This window comes from Hyaena hyaena, unplaced genomic scaffold (assembly GCF_003009895.1).
Source record: "Hyaena hyaena isolate Hyena2069 unplaced genomic scaffold, ASM300989v1 scaffold_23, whole genome shotgun sequence".
NCBI classification, from domain to species: domain Eukaryota; kingdom Metazoa; phylum Chordata; class Mammalia; order Carnivora; family Hyaenidae; genus Hyaena; species Hyaena hyaena.
Window position 1 is genome coordinate 380,668 of NW_024080655.1, and position 7,701 is coordinate 388,368.

Here is a 7,701-nt window from a genome sequence, read left to right on the forward strand (position 1 = left end):
CATGTATCTGTTCAAACTATGTGGCAGAAGTACAGATCGCAGAACACACTCATGCTAACGATGTCATATTATGCAAAACAACATTCTTCAGATTAAGGTTCCATATTCAGAATATTTTCACCACATATGAGCCATGAGAAGTAAGGAAGAAATAATACGAACATCTTGATTCTCTACTATAAAATTTATCCTCCCTGCATGTCCCCTTATCCCTGAAATTTTCAAGAAATACTCTTTTGAAAAAGTAAAAGTGTACCTTAACATCAAGGACCTAAATCAACAGGAAAAAAACAATAGTCAGTGACATAGGTGGGAAAAGAGCAGTGTGTTTCAGAAATCGTCAGGTAAGGACTTGCTAAAGTGTGAAATTTCCTAACAGATACAGGAATGTGCATTAAAAAAAAAAAAAGTATATGAGGAGATGAACATATTAATCAGCTTAACTGCAGTGATTATTTCACTATGTCTATTAGAACATCAAGTTGTAAATATTAAATAGATATCATTTTCATCAAAGAAAGAAAATGTTTAAGATTTAAAAAAGTCATTGAACCTGAAAACATTGAGAAACTAGTATTCAGGAGCAAGAAAAATAGAAAAGTAGACCATGGCATTTCAGAGATAAAGAGAGTATCCTTGATCCTTGACTTTCCATCTCTGATTCAGTCCCTTATAGATTTGGATCCCAGAGAATTCTACTCCTCAAATAAATTCTCCTCTTTGCTTAAAGTAGTTTGATGGGTTTTTGTTTCTTGGAAGCAAAACCTCCTAAGATATGAACCTAGGAAAAAACTAAATAGATAAAACTGAAAAACATAGTTGGGGCACCTGGGTGGCTCAATTGGTTAACCATCAAACTCTTGAGTTTGGCTCAGGGCATGACTTCATGATTCATGAGTTCAAGCCCCATGGAGGGCACAGAGCCTGTTTGGGATTCTCTCTCCCTCTCTCCCTGCCCCTCCCCTGCACTTGCACTCTCTCCTTTTCTCTCTCTCTCTCAAAGTAAATAACTAAACACCTAAAAAGAAAAAGAAAAAACAGAAAACCACAGCAATAATAAGAAAGTTCAAAATATAATTACTAACTAGAAAGGACAACTGAAAAATATTCCCGTTATAATGTAGTTATGCAGAGAAAACCATAAAAATACTAAGGTAACACCAAAAAAGTCACATATAAAAGACAAACATATCCATCCAAAGTGATTTTTTTTTTTTTGGCATTAACAAATAAGCATTTATTTTTTCATTATGCAAGTGAGTGCTTATTAAAAGCATGCCTAGAAAAAAGTATGCTTGTCTTTTTCTTTTCTTTTTTCTTTTTACAAATAGTTTATTGTCAAATTAGTTTCTACATAACACTCAGTGCTCATCCCCAAAGTGCCCTCCTTCATGCCCATCCCCCCCTCCCCCCCACATCCATCAGTCCTCAGTTTTTGTCAGCATTCAAGAGTCTCTCATGGTTTGCCTCTCTCCCTTTCCCCCACCATTTCCGCCCTTCTTCTCCCCCTTGTTCCTCCGTCAAGTTCCTCCTAATCCTCCTATACGTGCAAACATATGGTATTTGTCCTTCTCTGCCTGACTTATTTCGCTCAGCATAACACCCTCAAGGTCCATCCATGTTGCTACACATGGCCATCCAAAGTGATTTTTATAAACTCATGTTTAAATACTAAAATTCAACATAAAGATTTCAACTCTCCCTAAATTTATCTACAAATTTATGCAATCTTAATAAAATCCAATGGAATTTTTCTTGGTAATTTATACAATTACTCTAAAGTCCATCCATAGAGGATAAAAAGCCAGGGAAAGGTGATCAGCCCATCCGCCAAAGCAAAAAACAAAAGAACAAAACAAGCAAACAAAAAACCTGCCCATCCAAGAGCTAAAGTTTCCAGAAAATTAGGTACAGCAGAGAATTACGTTGATACCCCCTGCTAAGCATAAGCACGATTGCTAAATTAGTCAGTGTAGAGCCCTTGACAACAGGTGCAGTGCTGGGGAAACCAAGCACCCAGAATCATTAGGAATATCTAAAACCATTTCAGCACCAATCAAGTGTATGGATGGTTAAAATACAAGAGTGTGAGACTCCTCAAGGATCACCTTTTATCACATCCTCAGGAGCCCAAGGAAAGGATTTGGACAGAGATTAGGGTTACAGTTGAGATTAACTGTGGAAAATCAGGAGACCCACAGGCAAGTGTGACCTGGAAGATACTCTGATGACACCCTCACCCTCCATGCTGTTTAGGCTGTTGCTCTGAGTTCATATTTGATCTATGTATTCCCTTCATGTCCACACCAGTCATCATCACACCCCATTAATTTCTCATTAAACCATGCCCCTGTGTGTGCTTTCTCTTCATTCTTCCTGCCATTCTCACAGGCTGTCAGCAGATGCCCAAATTACCAACACCTCTTCGTCTCCAGATGCTCCTGCCCATCCATCCCACACACCACAGCCAGAAAATTGTGTCCTAGACCCTTCTTTCCTCAGATCCTCCCTTGGCAATGGCAATAGCTGGGGGAAAACCTGGACTCCTTTGACTTATTTGTAAAGACTTTCACAGACTGAGCCGCCTCAGCAATCACCCTCTTACTCACTAAATATTGACTCATCTCTATTCACATCCTCTCCCCATCCCACAGCCCACCCTGCTCATTCCTACCACAGAGCCCCCCTTTCACCAAAAACACCCTTTCCTTGTCCTTTCAACCCAGTTCCAGTGTGTTCAGCAAAGCTTGCCTTTAATACTCCCACCCATCTGTACCTTCCCTTCCCTGAGCGTTGGAAATACTTGGGTCATTATCCTTCAGTGTAAATCTGGTCATGGTATTTCTCTACCTAAAAATCTATCAATATGTCCCTATTATCCTCAGCCTAAATCATAATATTCTTAGCATGGAGTCCAGGTCCTACTTGAACTGGCCATTGTCTACCTTTGCACCATTACTGTCATTCCCAAATGACTATTAAACAGCTATTTCCAAACCAAAGAGGTCCTGTCTCCCTTCTCTGTGTTTAATATTTCTTCTTCCTAATTGCAATAAGAACATGACTATGATAAGAATAATGTATCAATTCCTCTGTGCTCTTACAGTAAATTATACTTCTTTTTTAACAATTAATAGAATCTTTATAATTGTAGCTCTGTAACTATATCTCAAAATTGTAAAGAACATTAAAACTGCCAAATTTTACATTTTGGATAATTTCACCACACCAAAAATAAATAAATAAATGGAATATCCCTCCCCCCCCAAAATCTTCAAAGCACACTACCTCATTTACAAATGAACACCTGTGGCTTAAAGAGAGGAACTGACTTACCCAATATTCTATGGTTGCTTAAGGACTTTGCACCTTATTTCCAGCCATATCACCCACCTTGAAGTCAGAAAATCTGGTGTGGCTTCATTCTTCCTTGGAACAAAGAATTGGGTCAGATGGATCTCAAATATACTCAAGTGCCTCCAATTCAGCATGAAGGCAGTCACTCTGTTGGAACAGATCAGTTTCAAGGCGATGCTCTGGCTCGGGACACTAGGATAGGATGAAGCATTAGATTCCTCTCTGGGAATCCTGGTCCCTGGACAAGGAAGGCGCTTTAGCTAATACTCCCCACCCAGTTGATCTTTCAATGAAGGGTCCAATGAGCACAGTTCAAGTCACACTCAACTAAGCCCAAGAGTGGTGCTAGAAATATTTAGAGACCTTTTATTCAAACCTCCTCTAATTACAAATGAGGCAACAGAGGCTGAGAGGGGTTAATTGCTTCCCAAAGCCACACGCTAGATACTTGCCAAGCTACTCACTCAGAAATCAGGGCTCTTGCAACAACACTAAGCTACCTTCTGATGGCCCTGGGTGGTTGTCAGTACTGCAATTCAAGAATCAGGTCCCCAAGAACAAAACACCATGTTCCTGGGGGCTTTTAGAAAACAAATGATGGCATCTAAGATGAATCACAGAAGAGGAAAGTTCAGAGGATCTGGATCTGGGTTGACAGTTGGATAATATCTAAGAAATAAACAAAAGCCACAGAAATCAGCAAACTCAGAGAATTTAAGATGCTGTGTTCTATGTAGAAAACATACCCACCGAGTCCAAGGGTTCTGATTAAATGCTTAGATTCTTGAACTATTTAAAATAAACGAAGCCACACACCATAATCAAGGAAAACAACTTCCCCAAGGAATCTTTTTTCTCTCGGGTGAAACTGTCAATTAAACTATGACTTCAGAAAGGTTCAAAATGTGCTTCAATTAGTGAGATTTCTATAAAGTTTTGACACCCAATAATGAGGTAGTAAGAGAAGACAGTTGAAGGGAGGACATAAAGGGAACTTTTTTCCAGGCTGAACTACTGAGAATGGAAAAGAGAATGAAGAGAGAGGAAAGTGAGGACTGGACAGGGGTCAAGATACTTGGGCACCAGCTCTGGTCATAACTGATTAGCTACATAATCTGAGTATGCCACTTACCTTTCCACTTCTTGCTCTGCCCTGGTTCTCCTTCTATATAAGATGATGGAGTTAAGGTGGATTACCCCCATCGCACCTTCCAATTCTAACATTCATGGATTCATGTATAAGTTACTTAGGGTCTCCAGTGCCTCACCCTCTCTTTCAATAATGATGGTGGAGATAGTAATGTAACCTATAGGGGACAGGTCTGACTCTAAGCCAGCAAAGCAGGCCTCTCCTCCAGAGGACCAGCACAGGGCCACACCCATGCACCAAGTCTACTGACGATAGCTCCAAAGTGTAAGCTTTACTTCTGGTGAAGATAGGACCAGGGTTCTTTATCTTTCTTTTTTTTTTTCCTCCTTTGAAATCAGAATTAGAGTTTTTGTTTGTCTGTTACCTTTTCTCATTTTTTTGGATCAGGTTTCTTTTTTCTTTCTCTCTTTCTTCATTTTTCTATGGAATCAGGCTTTTGTCTGTTTCCAAACAAACAGTTTTTTGTCTGTTTGCTTGGGGTTTTTTTTTGTTTGTTTGTTTGTTTTTGTTCCTTTTCCTTTTCTCTTTTTTGGATCAGGCTTTTTTTTAAACGTTTATTTATTTTTGAGGGAGAGAGAATGCATGACCAGGGGAGGGGCAGAGAGTGGGACAGATGATCTGAAGCAGGCTCTATGCTGACAGCAGAAAGCCCCTCCAGGGCTCAAACTCATAAACCATGAGATCATGATGAGCCAAAGTCAGATGCTTAACCGACTGAGCCACCCAGGCGTCCCCATCCTTTTTTTTTTTTTTTTAATTGGGTTGATGTTTACAAACAAACCAAAGCACACCAAGTTAAAGGTCCAAACACTGACCACCTTAAACAAGGAAGAACTCTGCAGGGGACTGACCTGCAGGAAAGAGCAGCCACAACACAACAGCAGAGGGCACACTGCACACACCAAAAACTCTTCTTGAAGCTTGAGGCCCTGGACAGTGTATGACCCCTTCTTAACACAGCATTACTCCCAGGAACAAGAAACATAACAAGACTTCAACACGCAAAAGACAGAGGCCTAGACGAAATGGTGAGACGGAGGACTTCTCCCCAAAAGAAAGATCAAGAAGAAATCACAGCCACAGCCATGGATTTACTGAATGCAGATATAAGCAATATATCTGAACAAGAATTTAGAACAACAGTCAGAAGAATACTAGCTGGGATTGAAAGAAGCACAGAGGACACCAGAGAAACCCTTCAGAGATAAAAGACCTAAAACTAGTCAGGCTGAAATAAAAAGTACTACCACCAACATGCAAAACAGACTGGATGGGATCACAATGAGGATGGAAGAAGCAGAAGATCAAATAGGTGATATACAAGATAAAATTTTGGAAAATAATGAAGGTGAAAAAAAAGGAAAAGAAAACTATTAGATCACAAAAATAGACAGGGAACTCAGTAATCCCATAAAGCTTAATAATATCTGTATCATAGAAATCCCAGAAGAAGAGTAGGAAAAGGTGGAAGAAAGCTTATTTGAACAAATTATAACTGAGAACTTCCCTAATATGGCATTAAAGTCCAAGAGGCACAGAGAACTCCCTTCAAAATTAACAAAAACAGGTCAACACCAAGACATATCAGCAAAACTTGCGAAATACAAAAATAGAGAATTCAGAAAGCAGCTAGAGACAAAAGGTCCTTAATCTACAAAGGTAGGCACATAAGGGTAGCAGGAGACCTGTCCACTGATTCTTGGCAGGCAAGAAATGAGTGGCATGATATATTTAACACGCTAAATGGGAAAAATATGCAGCCAAGAATACTTTATACAGCAAGGCTGTCATTCAGAACAGAAGGAGAGATAGAGTTTCCTAGAAAAGCAAAAACTAAAGGAGTGTGTGAACACTAAACCAGCTCTGCAAGAAATATTAAAAGGGACCCTTGGATGAGGAGAGGCCAAAAGCAAAAAGATTAGAAAGGAACAGAGACAATCGATAGGAACAGCAACATTACAGATACAATGGCACTAAATTCATAACCATCAACAATTACTCTGAATGTAAATGGACTAAATGCTCCAATTAAAAGATACAGAGTATCGGAATGTATTAAAAAAACAAGACCCATCTATATGCTGCCCATAATAGACTCATTTTAGACCCAAAGTCACCTGCAGATTGAAAGTGAGGGGATGGAGAATCATCTATCATGCTAATGGACATAAAAAAAAAAAAAAAGCCAGAGTAGTCATACTTATTTCATACAAACTAGATTTTAAATCAAAGACTGTAACAAGAGATGAAGGGCACTATATCATAATAAAAGGGTCTATCCAACTAGATGATATAACAATTGTAAATATTTATGCCCCCAAATTGGAACAGCTAAATATACAAATCAATTAATAACAAAATAAGGAAACTCATTGATAATAATACAATAATAGTAGGAGACATTAACACTCCACTGACAGTAATGGACAGATCATCTAAGCAGATCAACAAGGAAACAATGGCTTTGAATGACACACTGGATCAGATGGACTTAACAGACATATTCAAAACATTTCATCCTAAACCAGTAGAATACACATTTTTTAAAAGTTTACAAGGAACATTCTCCAGAACAGATCACCTACTGGGCCACAAATCAAGCCTCAACAAGTACAAAAAGATTGAGATGTACCATGCATATTTTCAGACCACAACACTATGAAACTTGAGATCAACTACAAGAAAAAATTTGGAAAGACTACAAATACATGGAGATTAAAGAACATCCTACTAGAGAATGAATCAGTCAACAAGGAAATCAAAGAAGAAATAAAAAATGCATGGAAGCAAATGAAAATGAAAACATGACAGTCCAAAATCTATGGGATGCAGCAAAGGAATCATAAGAGGGACGCGTATAGCAATACAGGCCTTTCTCAAGAAGTAAAAAAAGTCTCAAATTGATGACCTAACCTGACACCTAAAGGAGCTGGAAAAATAAAAACAAAGAAAGCCCCAAACCAGCAGAAGAAGTGAAATAACAAAGATTAGAGCAGAAATCAATGATATTGAAGAAAAAAAAAAAAAACAGTCGGGGCACTTTGGTTGCTCAGTCGGTTGAGCATCCAACTTTGGTTCAGGTCGTATCTTACAATTCATGAGCTCGAGCACTGTGTTGGTCTCTGTGCTGACAGCTCAGAGCCTGGAGCCTGCTTCATAGTCTGTGTCTCCCTCTCTCTCTGCCCCTCCTTTGT